Genomic DNA, 15,021 nt, shown 5'->3' with positions numbered 1-15,021 from the left:
CCGTCCTAATCCGGGCAGAGGGCAAGGCTCCGGTAATGGCAACTACCAGGATCAAGCCAGATTCGGAAACTTCTACCCGACAAGAGGTCGCAGAGGAAAAGGCAGAGGCGGTCGAGGCAGTGGAGCCTCCAACTCGTCCGGTGAGTGTTCTCCCTTCTTCCCTTCTAAGAGTGGGGGGCCGTCTGGCGCATTTTTTCCAGGCCTGGACTTCTGTCACGGGGGACGCGTGGGTACTGCAAACGGTCCGAGGGTTCCACATAGAATTCCATGGGGAACCTTTCCAGTCGGCTCCCCCTCACCCTCTTTCTTTTTCGGCCGCCGACATGGCGTTGGTCGACCTAGAGGTCTCCGCCTTATTGGACAAACACGCTATCGTCGAGGCGCAGCCTCACTCCAGAGGTTTCCTCAGCAATATTTTCTTGGTCGACAAAGCCGACGGGACTCAGCGTCCAGTTATCAATCTGCGGGAGTTCAACGAGTGGCTGGTTTACCGCCACTTCAAGATGGAGGGCATCCATCTTTTGCGCAATCTCCTCAGGCCCGGCGATTGGATGGCGCGTCTGGACCTCAAGGACGCTTACCTGGCGATTCCGATTTTTCCCCCTCACAGGAGGTTTTTGCAATTCCAGTGGCGGGACACGGTGTACGAGTTCACCACCCTCCCGTTCGGTCTGTCCTCCGCCCCTTGGTGTTTCACCAAGGTTCTTCGGCCCGCGATCGAACGTTTGAGGGCATCCGGCTTGCGCATGATCGTCTACCTGGACGACATTTTGATTATGGCTCAATGTCCTCGGGTTTTATCGGAACACCTTCAATCGGCGGTGAATCTCCTTCAGAGTTTAGGCTTCATTATCAACGAAGCGAAATCAGTCCTGCTTTCGGCCCAACAAGTGACGTTCCTAGGATTCGTAATCGACTCGGTGGCAGCCACCCTCAGCCTGCCCTCTCGCAAAATGACCAAGATTCGTCACGAGATCAGAAGGTCCCTCGCTCAGTCGCGCCTCTCTCTCCGCCAACTGGCCCGCATAGTCGGTCTTCTCTCAGCCTCCATCCAAGCGATTTTTCCGGGCCCATTGCACTACAGGGCTTTACAACGCCTGAAGGCACGGCACCTTCGCAGGGGCCTCTCGTACTCCCGGAAAGTCCTCCTTTCGGCCGAGGCCAGGGAAGAATTGCAGTGGTGGCTTGCCAATATGGAAGCCTGGAATGGGCGGGCGATCTTCGGTTCCGCGCCCGATATCGCCATTGAATCTAACGCCAGCAGGTCCGGATGGGGCGCACGATGTGGCGAGTATGCTACCGGAGGTGTGTGGTCACCGCAGGAGCAGCGGCTTCACATCAACTGCCTTGAACTGTTGGCGGGATCCTTTGCGATCAAATGCTGGACCAAAGACTCGGTCCGTTCTTGCGTCCTTCTCAGGATGGACAACGTATCCGCGGCGCGTTACATCAACCACCTGGGGGGGACCCGCTCTCGAGCGCTATCCGACCTGGCGGCGAATTTTTGGCAGTATTGCCTCGACCATCATGTTTCCGTCACGGCGGAATACCTTCCGGGCCACAGCAACCAAGTGGCGGATTTCCACTCACGGCATGTTCAGGACGTGAGTCTGTGGAAACTTCATCCGGGGGTGTTTGCGGACCTCCAGAGCTTCTGGGGCCCGTTTTCGGTGGATCTATTTGCATCCCGGTTGGATCATCAACTGCCCCGCTTCTTCAGTTGGCGTCCGGATCCTCTGGCGACCAGCACGGACGCTTTTCTCCAGGATTGGAGTCAGGTTATGCCTTCCCCCCGTTTGCCATGCTAACGAGAGTTTCAGCGCAGGTGCGTCGCCAGGGGGCAGACATTGTGCTGATATCTCCGATTTGGAGATCTCAGGTTTGGTTTCCAGTTCTTCTGGAACTTTCCTGGGATTTTCCAATCCTACTACCCCGCTTCCCGACTCTTCTCCTCGATCCCGACGGACTTCCTCACCCGCTCATAGCGAAGGAATCCCTTGCCCTGATGGCCTGGCGGATTACCGGGGACGATGGGCGATCCCGGGCCTTTCGGGAACAGCTGAGAAGCTCATGTCAAGGGCTTGGGTCGATGGTACGGTCAAACGATACCGATCCACTTGGAGACATTGGGTGCGTTGGTGTATGCGACGGAATCTCGATCCCGTGGCGGCTGATGTGACCTCAAACGTAAATTTCTTAGCCGCTTTGGCTGAAGACGGGTTGGCTTATAGAACCATCAATACTTTTCGCTCGGCCATTTCGGCTGGACACTCCTTAGTGGACGGCTCCCCGGTGGGAGAGCACCCTTGGGTTTGTCGCCTTCTCCGGGGCATCCGTCTTTCAGTGCCACCGGAGCCTCGTTATTCCCAGCTGTGGGACGTGAACCAGGTCCTAAACCTTTTCTTGTCTTGGCAACCGAACCGTTACTTATCTCGGAAGGAGCTTTCGGCCAAATTGGCTATGCTTCTTTGCCTCGTATCTTGTCGACGAGTGTCGGATGTGCGGGCATTGGATGTCTTAGGAAGGATTTTTACCCCCCTTGGGGTTACTTTCACTATCCGAAGGCGAACGAAATGCGGTACCACCTCCATTTCCTACCCGGCTTTTCCGGACTCTCCAAAACTTTGCGTGGTGTCCTGCCTCAAGGCTTACGAAGAAATGTCGGACGAGTTCAGTCCTCCCGGAGAACGTCAGTTGCTTATCGCGCTGAGGAAACCGCACAGGGCGGTCTCCTCCCCCACGATAGCCCGCTGGGTTCGTTGGGTAATGCAGGAAGCAGGCATTGACCTCCGTCTTTTTGGGGCCCACTCTACAAGAGGGGCCATGGCTTCTAAAGCGTTTACCCTGGGAGCTCGTCTAGAAGACATTCTCAATGCGGCAGATTGGTCTTCGGACTCCACCTTTAAACGGTTTTATTTCAAACCAGTGCTGGATATGGCACATTTGGTGGTGAGCAAGCTTTAAACGAGCATAATCCTCGCCTCCGGTCCTGACATAGAATGAAAAATGTCCTAGCTAACGTAACGGAAAGTTTCAATTCTATTAAGGACTCGGAGGCGAGGATTATCCCACCCAGGGTATCGGTTCTGGGGATACCTTTCCCACCCTCGTACTGGGGTAAGTAACAGGTCTTCTTCTGAATTTGCATTTTGCTTGTACCTGTTCAATGTACCGACATTCTTTCCTTGCAGGGCTAAGCCTTAGCCAAGGTTCTCGCTGACGCTGTCCTTTGCTTCTACAGGCGATTCTGGCAAACAAGATTCATGAGGATCTGGGACTGGCTGACCTACAGTATCGAAAGAGGAGGAATAGATAAGGACAGAGGACTACATACCCCCAGGAGCCCTGTGATTGGATGATGGACTATCTGCCCATGGACACTCTCTATTGTTTTGTACTATGTTCCCTATGGTTCATGGGAACAGTGGTTTTGTTTAACTTTGAAGTGCTGCTATTGAAATTAAAGAAAGATAGAGCATAATCCTCGCCTCTGAGTCCTTAATAGAATTGAAACTTTCCGTTACGTTAGCTAGGAAATTTTTCATTTTCATGTATCTTTAAATTAAAATCTTTACTGATGGAGGGGGAGCCTAGCGCGCAACCAAGATGGCCGCGTAGGCTTGTGGCTCCCGAGGGCCTCCGCAACCTCCCACGTCTATCCTGTCATAATCCTGATTTTTTCGACGGGCTTTTGTTTATGATCTTGCGCTAAGGTGCCACTCGTTTTCCGAATCGAAATTGGACTCCGGGAACCGGTTTTTTGGCGATCTGAAGTTTGCGGCCTTTTCCGGCCTTGGTCCCGGACTCGGGTTGGTGAGGTGCCCGGCTGCGAAGTGAACAACAGCGGCATGCCAGGCTGGGCCTGCACCGGACCCCGCACTTTCACTTTCGGTTTCGAGTTGGTCTACTGACACTGATGAGGAGACATTGGGAGAGCTGCGCCGAGTACTGAGTGCAAAGCCTAGTCTTGACCTGTAAACGGGCCTACTTCAGCTAGCGGCCCGGATCTCCTAGCCTTCCTCCGGGTGCTGGAGGGTGCTGACCTTGCTGATCGCTGACGATGACGACAAGAGTGGATGGCGACAAACTGAAACCCAAATCTACCCGGAGGGGAGCCTATTCCCAGGCCAACAATATGGACCGCTATGCGCAGCCAAAGGGATCCCCTAGTGGATCACGTAAATCGCCTGAGCCGCCCAAGGAGGCCTCGGGCGCATCACCCGAATTGACTCTGCTGGATGTCATGGGGGCCATTGAGGAGATGAAGGTGACTGTGAACCAACAACTGGATACTCTGGCCAACAAATTGGACTCGGTGCTGATTGATGTCACCTTGGTCAGAGCGGACCTGTCGAAAACCAATGACCGGGTCGACTCGTTGGCCCAAGCGTCGTCGAGCCTAACGGTAGATGTGGCCGCTTTGCAGACGACGGTGCGGAGGTTACAGCTCACTAGTGACCTGACTGAGCGTCGCCTCGAGGACTCTGAAGGCAGGGCCAGGCGGAACAACGTCCGCATTATCGGCGTGCCCGAACGATCGGAGGAGTCTGCTGTGGATCTCTTTGTGGAGGATCTAGTGGTGACTCATCTAGCACCCAAAGGGCTGAGCAAGTTCTTCGCTGTTGAACGGGCCCACAGGGTTCCAGGGGGTGCGCCTAAGGTGGGGGCACCCCCGCGGCCGATCATTGCCCGACTTTTTAATTTTCGGGATAGAGATGCTATCCTGCAGGCGTCGAGGGTGGCTGGGCCATTACGATTTGAGAACTCTAATGTTAGCTTTTACCCAGACTTTACGCAAGCGGTTCAAAAGCAACGGATGGGTTTCTCGGCCATCAAACGGCGCTTGAGAGACATGGACTTCAAGTATGCGATGCTATTCCCGGCTAGGCTGCGGGTCGAGCTAGATGGTCGCTCACACTTCTTCGACCGGCCGGAGGCGGTGGGAGAGTGGCTGGATGCCCTGCCCAAGAGTCGGGAGCCGGAGGGTCGGATGACGGAGAGCGGAGAGGGTCTGACGGAGTAGGAATGGAACAGTGATTTTGGCGCTGGACTGCACTGGTAACGTTTTGCACCTGTGGCTGCACTGGACTCCAGTTTGTGACACTTTGCCCAGTGGTGTTTGGAGGTTGCGGGGGGCTTGCTGGGGCCCTTTCCTCCTTCTGGGGGTTCTTTTTTGTCCTTTCTGTAGTGAATTTTATATTGGGGCGACAGGCACACTGCAGGTTGGGGGGGCTGTTCGGGCTCACGCAGGGGTGCAGGGAGGGGGGAGTTTTGTTGGGGTTGATGGGGTGGGGGTTGTTTTTTTGTTTCACAAGGCGGGGTAATATTTCATGTTGTGCTACTATGATTGTGCTCCCCGGGAGAGGGAGGTTTTGTGTTGGGAGGGATGGGGGGTAGGGGGCTGAAACTTCTTTCCTGGAATGTGAATGGGCTGGGGGACAGGATAAAGCGGGGGGTAGTCCTGCAGTTCTTGAAACGTATTTCCCCTGACATTGTGTTCCTGCAGGAAACGCACCTCATAGGGAACTCTTTCCATGCCATGAACAGACGAGGGTATCGCCTTCTGGCCCATTCTGGTTTCACCTCTGGCTCGAGGGGAGTGGGCATTTTAGCCAGGACCTCTCTCCCGTTGGTGGTGGATGAGGTGCTCCACGACGACAGAGGGCGCTACACTGCGCTGGTGGGGAGGTGGGAGGGTAGGTTGATTACGCTGGTCACGGTCTATGTGCCGCCGGGCCTGCAGACGGCCACCTATGCCGATTTGGGACGCCTGCTGCTTGGGCTTCCGGGGGGGGGGGGTGTTGGTCCTGGGGGGGGACTTTAACGCTGTGGTTTCCGGAGTTGAGGATCGATACCCCCCTAGGGACCTCCCTCGGGCCCAGAACTGGCTGGGGGGCTTTCTGGATACCCTGGGACTGATAGATTGCTGGCGGTTGAAACACCCTGGACAGGCGCAGTATACCTTCCATTCCGGGGCCCATGGTAGTCTTTCGAGGCTTGACTATATGCTAGTGCCTGCGGCCCAAGCTGGGATGATCGGGGAGGTGCGACATTTGGCACTCGGTATATCAGATCACTCCCCCCTCTTGTTACACCTAGATATCGCCCTGGGGGCGGAGGGGAGGGTGGCGCCGATCAACCCCTGGTACCTACGAAACCCCATGATTCGTGCAGGCTTGGTTAAGTCTCTGGAACACTACTTTAATGACAACGTGGGGTCGGTGTCTTCCGCCATCTCCCTTTGGGAGGCCTTTAAGACGGTGCTCCGGGGCCAGGCCCTATCTCTCATTTCCTACACCAAAAAATGCGCTGCGCAGGAGGTTGTTCGGCTAGAAGATGAGATCACTGAGTTGGAGAGTGATTTGGAGCAAGGTGTTACGGATGATAGATTGCATGTGTTGGAGCTTAAGCAGGCCGACTATAAGGCGCTGGTTACTGAATCTGCTAGGAGTATGAGCAGGGAGCAACAGGGGCGTTTGTATGATATGGGTGATAAGGCCGGGAAGTTGATTGCTTGGTTGGATAAGAAGGAGAGAGCGAGTCGAGTGGTACCGGAGGTTGAGAGGGTGGACGGTGTGTGTGTGACGGACCCCGGTGATATAGTTGATTGCTTCGCGGAGTATTTTCACGGGGTCTACTCTCCGGTCTCAGAGCGCTCGGAGGAAGACTCCCGACTGCTGCTTCGAGACATTACTCTGCCTTCCCTATCTGATGAGGATAAAGTATTGATGGATGCGGCCCTGTCGCCAGATGAGATTGCTTTGGCCATTCGCTCTATTGCCTCGGGTAAGGCCATGGGTCCTAACGGACTTCCCATCGAATTTTACAAGTTGCGCCCAGATGTGATTGCGCCTTATCTCCGAGACATGTTCCTTGAGGCTAAGGCGGCGGGCTCCCTCCCCCCTGACCAACGTCTTGCTACTATTGTGGTTATCCATAAGGAGGGTAAGCCGCGGGATCGGTGTACTTCTTACAGGCCCATCTCCTTGTTAAATGCGGAGCACAAAATCCTCGCCAAGGTACTGGCCAATCGTCTGATCCGGGTTGTGGGCGACCTGATTCATCAGGATCAATCCGGCTTTATACCCCATCGCAATACCGCTTTGAACCTGCGGCGATTGCATGGCGTCCTGGCTCGCGCTCCATTCATTAGTGAGCCGGCCATTTTGGCGTCCTTGGACGCTACCATGGCGTTTGATACCTTGGAATGGCCGTACATCTGGGCAGCATTGGCGAAGTTTGGTTTTGGCCCGGGTTTTATTGGTTGGGTGAAATTGCTTTATGACAATCCACTGGCACAGGTGGTGGTCAACGGACGTGTGTCGGCTCCCTTTGTTTTGGGTAGGGGCACCCGACAGGGATGTCCACTGTCGCCTCTTCTTTTTGCGCTTTGTCTTGAGCCCCTTGCGGAGTGGTTGCGGTGGGAACCCTCGATGCGTGGCCTTAGATGGACGCCGGAATACGAGGATCGGGTCTCCCTATATGCGGACGATATCCTTTTGTATCTTGCATCACCGCGCAAATCGCTCATTGTGTTGGTGGATGTTTTGAGCTCCTTTGGTCGCAATTCCGGATTGGTCATCAACTGGGCTAAGTCCTGTGTATACGTTCTTTCTGGGGAGGCCCCCCCCCTTTCGCGGGGGTGCCCTATCCAGATTGCGCCGTCGGGATTCACGTATTTGGGAATTTTTATAACACTGGACCCGGTGGCCCGCTACGAACGGAATCTTCTCCCCCCCCTTCAGCGCCTAAGGGCGGATGTGGCGGGTTGGCGGCGGTTGCCGCTCTCGCTACTTGGCCGGGCAGCACTGTTCAAAATGATGTCGCTGCCACGCTTTTTGTACGCCCTGCAGAACACCATGGACGTAGTGCCGGCCCGTTATTTTCGGGAGGTGGAGTGTCTCCAGCGTCGATTGTTTTGGGATGGGCGGCCGCGGATTGCTCTTGCCAAACTAACCCTACCGTGGTATGATGGGGGGGTTGCCCTCCCTGACATTAAGCGATACTACTGGGCCTCCCAGTTGGCTGCCGTCAATCACGGGATGTATGGCCCTGCTTTGAACCCGGCTTTTGAGATGGACAAATTGCTATTGCCGGGCGGAGACTATAATCGAGCGCTATACTCGGGGTCCCTTGATGCGCGGTTGACGGGCCAGACGCGGGTCGCGGTACAGGTGTGGCATGCAGCAAATGCGGCGCTGGGGTGGAGGGATCGTTTGACTCGGGCTACGCCATTGTATGCGTCCCAGCGTTTGGGTTATCTGTATACTACGAAAGGCTTTGATAAGTGGGATACGATTGGTATCAGCACGGTAGGGGATCTCTGGACGAAAGGGAAATTTAAGACGTTCGACATGCTGAAAACAGAATACCAGTTGAATGATAGGGAATACTATCGGTATGCTCAGGTCCATCATGCCTTGTGTTCCGTGTTTTCGGACGTGGCGGCTATTCCGGAGCATTCCCCGTTGGAGGACAGGATATTGGACGGCTATGTGCCGGATAGCACCATTTCGCTGATTTATAAGAAGCTTATTAATGATCGGATGGGTTTGCTGGCTTCATTGCGGGAGACATGGATTGCCGACGGTTTAGAACTGGATGACGAGGATTGGGTGTCGGCGGTGGCCTCCCCGAAAGAGGTGTCGGCGGTTCCTCCAGCTTAAAATACTCCATAGAGTGTACGTCACGGGGCCTGTTCTGATGCGTATGGGGTATTCGGTGGATGGTTTGTGTAAGCGCGGCTGTGGACTCCTGGGGAGTTTCCTCCATATCCTGTGGGAGTGTCCGGAGGTGACTCGGTTTTGGTGCAGAGTGCATGTGGTGTTAGAAGAAGTCACGCATGTTGCCTTGTTGCCGGAGGCACGAAGATGTTTGCTGAATGTCTGGGAGCCGACTGATTACAATGTGACGCAGACGCAATGGGTGACTCTGGGCTATATGGTAGCGAAGCGCGACATTGCACAATTGTGGGGCTCCCAGAGGCCACCCACGGTCTCCGAGTGGAAAGAACACATGGACTGGTGTATATTCAGAGAGAAAACGGTGTATGTGGCGAGAGGCAAGCCTGGGAAGTGGATTAAGGTGTGGGGTCCCTGGAACTCCTATCGTGGAGGTATATGCGCCCCGCCTCAGATGCGTGAGATAGATGCCGCTCTGTCTCCCTAGCCCGCGCATTCCTGTATGCTCCTGCGACATGCAGATTTGGTTTCTTCGGCCTTGCCCCCCCCCCCCCCCCTCTGTCTACCCGGGTTGGATTACTCCCTCGATACGAGGGGCACATGCTACTGCTATTAATTTCCTCTGCCTTGTGTGTTTGCTGTTTTTCGTTTCTTAAAAATATGAAACCTTTCTTGTTTGTTTATGGACTGCGGCTGCGGCCGACTGCGATGATTAACTCTCCAGTGACCCCTTTTTTTGTTGCTTCATCGATGTGAATGTTCAGCTGTGCCTAGGGTTACACTGCATTTTAGCGGCCGGCCTGTTGGTTGTAGGCCCATACTTGTATTTCTCTGAAATTGTAATAAAGGTTTTTAAAAAAAAATAAATAAAAAAAAAATCTTTACTGATGGTTTTACTGGACCTTCTAACACCTATCCCTAGGCAACCCTTGTCCTAACTGCCTTGTTGTAGGCGATCTGGTGGGATCCATGATCTACTCATCTGTCTGCTCATTCTACACATTCCCATCCCTTCCGTACGGAGGAAACTAACCATAAATGTGTTTTGAATAAATGTGTTTATTAACTTGCAAACCTTTCTACCACAAGTACTTAATTTCGGAACATAGTGAATAAAAAGCTCATATGCTGGAGGTTAACACTTACAAAAATATATATTATTGTGGTAGGTGAGGTTTAGGGAGGACAATACAATCTCACATTCATATACTGTACAGTGAATGCTGACACGGCGTGGGCGAGTAGGTTTCACAAACTGCCTCAAATTGAGCTAGGTGAGCATACACAATAGAACAGGAAAGTGGGAGACTTTGAAAAAACAATTGGGGAATGAGTTTCCCATAAACTTCTATTTAAATTGAGGCAATTTAGGCAGGTAACAGCTGAAATAAAGCCATTTTTTGGCTTTAAAAATCGGAATCTCCCATCTGAAGCGGGTCTATTGGCATATATGAGTGAGTGGAAATGCACATCTCTGCATTTCAATTTCAAACATTAGTTTGGAAAAGTTTATGTCACAGATTTTGGTGACTGCACACTTGCTTGTAAATTGCTGCATGTCTTCAATGCACATAGCTTTGACAGCAGCACAAAGACACTCTTAAGAGCCGCACACAGAGGAAAATAATTAGAGGGAACATAGCTCCAGGCCATCCAAAATACCGCTGCAAGACTCATATTGGACCTCCTACGCTGCACCCACATCACAGCACACGATGGCTCAGGACACTTCACTGGCTCCCCATTGTCAAGTGTAGTCAATTCAGACTTCTCACGCACACAAAGCATTACACAACACAGGACCAGAATACCAGAACACCCGCCAACACTTTCCCCAACCACCCAGACACGCATGCTCTGCCTCACACGTCCCCGCATTCGCAAAAGCAAAACTGAAGGTCACTGATTCGCCTACATTGCACCCAATACATGGAACGACACAGCCATCTCCTCTCTTCTTGAGTTTCACAAAAAGCTGAAAACCTGGCTCTTTGTGTAAGAACTTTGGGGACCCCAAACCTACACACGTACATTCCTTCTCGGGAGATAACCTACTTTTCACACCCTCGTTTTGCCGAAAAATCGTGTGTGAATGTGTTTTAAGAGTGTCTGTGTTTCTGTGTGTGTGTGGCAGTCTGTCTTTGAATCTGGTTTAATCTGTCTGTTTCTGTATCTATCTTAGACCCCTGGGGCTGTTAAGATATGAGCACTCTAGGCTTTCGACATGAGGCAAGTATTAGTGTTTGACGTTTTTGATGAAGGGGTGTTTGTGGCCTACATTTATCAGTGTGCATCTCCATCACGTCTCACGCCGCTCCCCTGTGTCATTTTTAGGTTTTGCCCAAGATTCTCTTTTGTTTGTTTCTTTCCTTGGATCACATTGGTCAGCGCCTGTCAGTTTCACTTTCTTCCTCTGCATGGACAAAGTACCAATTAATTACTTTATAGGTGCCCTTCCACTGCTCAGGCTCGGATTCAGGTACCTTTTGAAATTTTTGCACTCTCCCGTCATCATTGTCGTCGTTGCTTGCCCTTTATTACTTGCACAGCCACCTCCTGCTGTTTTTGTTTCCCTCTGCCGTCTCCAGTTGTCGTTGCTTGTTGGTTGCGCCTAGCAGTTAAATTAATGTTTTAAGTATGAGCTCACTAGGCAAACCTAACATCTTGGTTGTAGTGAAAAGCAAAATGGTCCGCTCTAAGGGCCATGCATATTATTTTCTGTTTCTCTGCAGAGAAGCAGAAAAGCACGTGACCTCCTATACATACAGGTGACAGACACGACAAAAGGCAGTACAGAAAAGGTGACCTTACTCCCACATGTCACTGTTGCCCTAAATCACACTGCAGACCAGTGGTAGCAGGGCAAATTTCACAATGACAGGACAGAAATAACCGAGGTGAAGTGCAGTGACTAAGCAAACAACACATGCAACGCCTAACTCCTAAAAGAAGGTTTAGCTGAAGCGGGGAGAATTCTGCCACAAAAGGGTATATTGTGCGACCATGATGCTCTAACGAAAGGGATGTATTATGTGTAAGAACAGATGGAAAACAAATCCAGAACTCAAAATCAGAAGGGTGGAGTCCCAACACCCTAATGCAGAAGCTGTCACAGCAGCAGACAATTCTTTTTTGTCTCCTGCAAAAAATGTTTATGAGCACCCATGCTGTAGATAATGAATGATTGTACCCGCCCAGAAGTGGTATCATCTCATGACTGGTCCCTTGTTATGCTCATATCCAATAGAGACCAAGCCAAAACTGGTAGGTATCCACCTGCAGGGATGAGCGCATCTTTTCTCTCACTTTTCCCTACACTGGTGCACAGACAAAGCTGCACACTTACTCTGGCGTCATTTGAACTGACTATGCATACAGGTAGAACGCCACAACAATTGGTACACAAACTGTACTTCACTCACACAGTTTGTACCCATCCAACACTGGCACCCAAAGCTAAAAGATCTAATTTCCCATCCATTTTCGCATCAAATCCTTGCATAAGTGCTATGACAAACAAGATCAAAATATAACTCAGGCCCTCAAGTCCATCAAAACACTACCCATATATATTTGATGAAGTTCAATCCATAGCACACCCACAGGGGAAATGTGCTACATCCTTTGAAAACACACTTTGGCACCTAGTCAGGGTTATCAAGTGGTATATATGTGCTACTACACTACCACCCTGGGACAGATCAAACCCTGCCCTGTCTGCACCCTATGCTCTTCTCAGCAGCAGAGTCCCTCTGTGAGTGGAGTTTCTGTGCACATTCCGGGTCAGCATAGGTGTCGGGTTTTCATTTTCTTCACATGTGACGTTCCTATTTTTTCTGGGTGTGTATGTGTGCACATCAATTCTTTTGTGTGACGAGTCTCAATCTATTTCTTTCCAATGACACAAGGCTCCATAACCAATACAACACTGAACTAATTAACATATTCTTATATATATATATTAGTGTTGCACCTTGTACTGTAGAACTTGCGTCTCACATCTGATTTCACTGTGTGTTGCCTTTGTCTGCTCTATTTTACAAAGCTTGTACTGCATTTCATTATGTGCTTGCTCTTTCCATATAAAGTAGAATTGTTCTTAAATTTAAAAAATGTGCCTACATAGCAATTCAAGAACACAGGATGGGGGCTAATTCCTTTACTTTGCAATGTGTTGCAGGATTTTATGTCTTCACACCGGCCTTTATTAACCACAGTTCAACTACTAACCCTTGAAGATGTGCGATACCTGGGGCAATGCAGCAATTACACGGTGTGAGCCTTTTATTCCATCCAAATGTATAGATTTAGGAAGAATCAAAATTAAGCAAAACAAATTAATACGAACAGAGAACTAAATTCAATCACAACAAACTCTTTGCTTTCTCATAGCCAGGCAGCACCGCTCTTTCAACCTTTTCCATTTTAATGAGATCAAGCACCGCAAATACACTTTCCTGATTGTAAATAGAGACAGACTTGTGCAAAAGGTGACTTAGGGCTTAAAGGGGTGTTTTACATTTAAGATCATCAAATACCATTTAAGGCAGCTCATTAAAAAGCGGATGCTGGCCCAGTGTCCCAATCAGTGCACACTACCTCCTTTTATATAGGATTTACAGATCACCAGGGGTCTGCTACTAACCAATGCAGGGCAGTATTTGTATTTGGCTCCACGGTGCCATTTGATGTATGGAAATAATGCCCACTGTCACCAATGATCTCCTGACCCCTCTCTTGCATGGGGTCAGCACCCTCATGGATGGACTGCACCTTTGAGATTGAAATGATTGTGGGCTGTAGACAGTGAAGTAGGGGTGGCGGGGGCAGGGCGTGAGGAGTGATAACTTATAGCACTGCTTTGTCATCTCATTTATCAGTGCATTGCACGTTTAGAAATGAACAGACGATGGTGTGGTTGTTTTACCGGTCAATGCTTCCTGATGACTGCTTGCAGTCTTGCTTCACGGGTGGGCTGTGGTGCAATTGCAGAGACCCTGTCTAGTCAGGGCGCTCACAGGCAAAGGAGGAGGGAATGACTCATCATAATGACGCTACAACGCTGAGGTCACATAATGACTCGTCATAATGATGCTGCGGTCACATAATGGCATAACACATACGATTAGATTCGGGGGGAGGGGGGCTGAAAAAACATTCTAAAAAATAAAATATATAAAACTAGCAAAATTATGATCGGGTTGCTGCTTGTGTGGAAAGAGTTCCGGACCCAAAGAATAAGTGGCAGTGGTGCCCACTGGCAACCACCGGCAGAAATTCAGCACCGCGGATGACCTTAGCTGCCCTGCAAGAGTGTAATGTACCCCCTGGGTCCAGGTTCAAGGGGCACAGGAGTGAGTGGGGGCTAGGGGTCTGTATGGCTAATGGCAGCTCGGTGTTTAGGCGCCTACATCACTAGTTTCAGGGAGCCAGAAAACAACAAAAGGTGCCGAGATCCACGGGAGGCTGGACCCAGCGCTTGATGTTTGTGCATTTACAGCTTTCTCTGAGCCACCCGAAGCCGAACTGATCCAGAGCCACATGTGACAGAGTGTGTTCCATAAACAATGTACCGAAGAAGGGAGTCTGAGACTGCGCCACCCGGGTCACCATAGCATAGGAAAAAATCTGAGACCAAACAAGGTCGAGCGGATCACGGAAGAAAAAAAAGAGAGGAGAAGCTACACCGGAGAGGTGAGGGGAGAGGTGGAGAGGCTGCACAGAGGAGGAGGGACGGAGAGAGGCTGCAGAGGAGACGTGGGGAGGGGGAGAGGCTGCACAGGAGAGGTGAAGAGGGCCACAGGCGGGGAGAGGCCATAGCCTGGAGTGGAGAGTTAAGGTTGTCCAGAAGCGGTGGACAGGAAGACTCCTACCTGCTCAGAGACCTCGCTCCCTCGGCCTGGGACGGTGAAGATGACCATCCGAGGCAGGGATTGATGTCTGGGGTCAGAGGGTGAATGTCAACGCACAGACAGAGGATCCTTCCACCCCTACAGCTGCTGGAGCCTGAGAAAGAGGCCGGAAGTGACTGCATTCACTGCTGCTGCTGTCTCTGCCCTCGCTGAGCCGGAAGAGGAAATCACGTGCCTGCTCGGCTGAGAGTAACTGAAAGAGACAACGGACTAAACAGTAACACAGACTGCAATGACCCTAACGAGGCCTCGAGGCTGAAACCAGCTGCGACCGAAGGAGGACATACATGCCAACATTTCAGAAGAGCAAAGTGGGAGATTTAAAAAAAAAAAAATCGGGAGAATTGGGCCTTCAACCGGGTTTCTGTCATGTATGGACTTTGGAAGTGTGCTGCTGCAGGATCGGACATTTGAAAGCAAATTCACGT

General features: G+C 51.3%; 1 protein-coding gene across 5 annotated transcripts in view; it reads right to left on the bottom strand.

The window, feature by feature from the left end:
* The window catches only part of LOC146799918 (reticulophagy regulator 3-like), a 137,340-nt gene extending 122,606 nt beyond the window's left edge, over positions 1 to 14,734 (bottom strand). For 4 of the 5 annotated variants that reach the window (XM_085620872.1, XM_085620869.1, XM_085620870.1 and 1 more), the window contains exon 1: positions 14,555 to 14,727. The gene's annotated coding sequence lies outside the window, so the exon portion shown is untranslated. Of the gene's footprint in view, positions 1 to 14,554 lie in introns of all 5 variants that reach the window. The other variant, XM_085620871.1, reaches the window with a different exon arrangement.
* Between the last annotated feature and the right edge of the window lie 287 nt (positions 14,735 to 15,021).

Source organism: Triturus cristatus, chromosome 8 (assembly GCF_964204655.1).
Source record: "Triturus cristatus chromosome 8, aTriCri1.1, whole genome shotgun sequence".
Classification (NCBI taxonomy): domain Eukaryota; kingdom Metazoa; phylum Chordata; class Amphibia; order Caudata; family Salamandridae; genus Triturus; species Triturus cristatus.
This window is presented reverse-complemented; position numbering and strand designations above follow the sequence as displayed.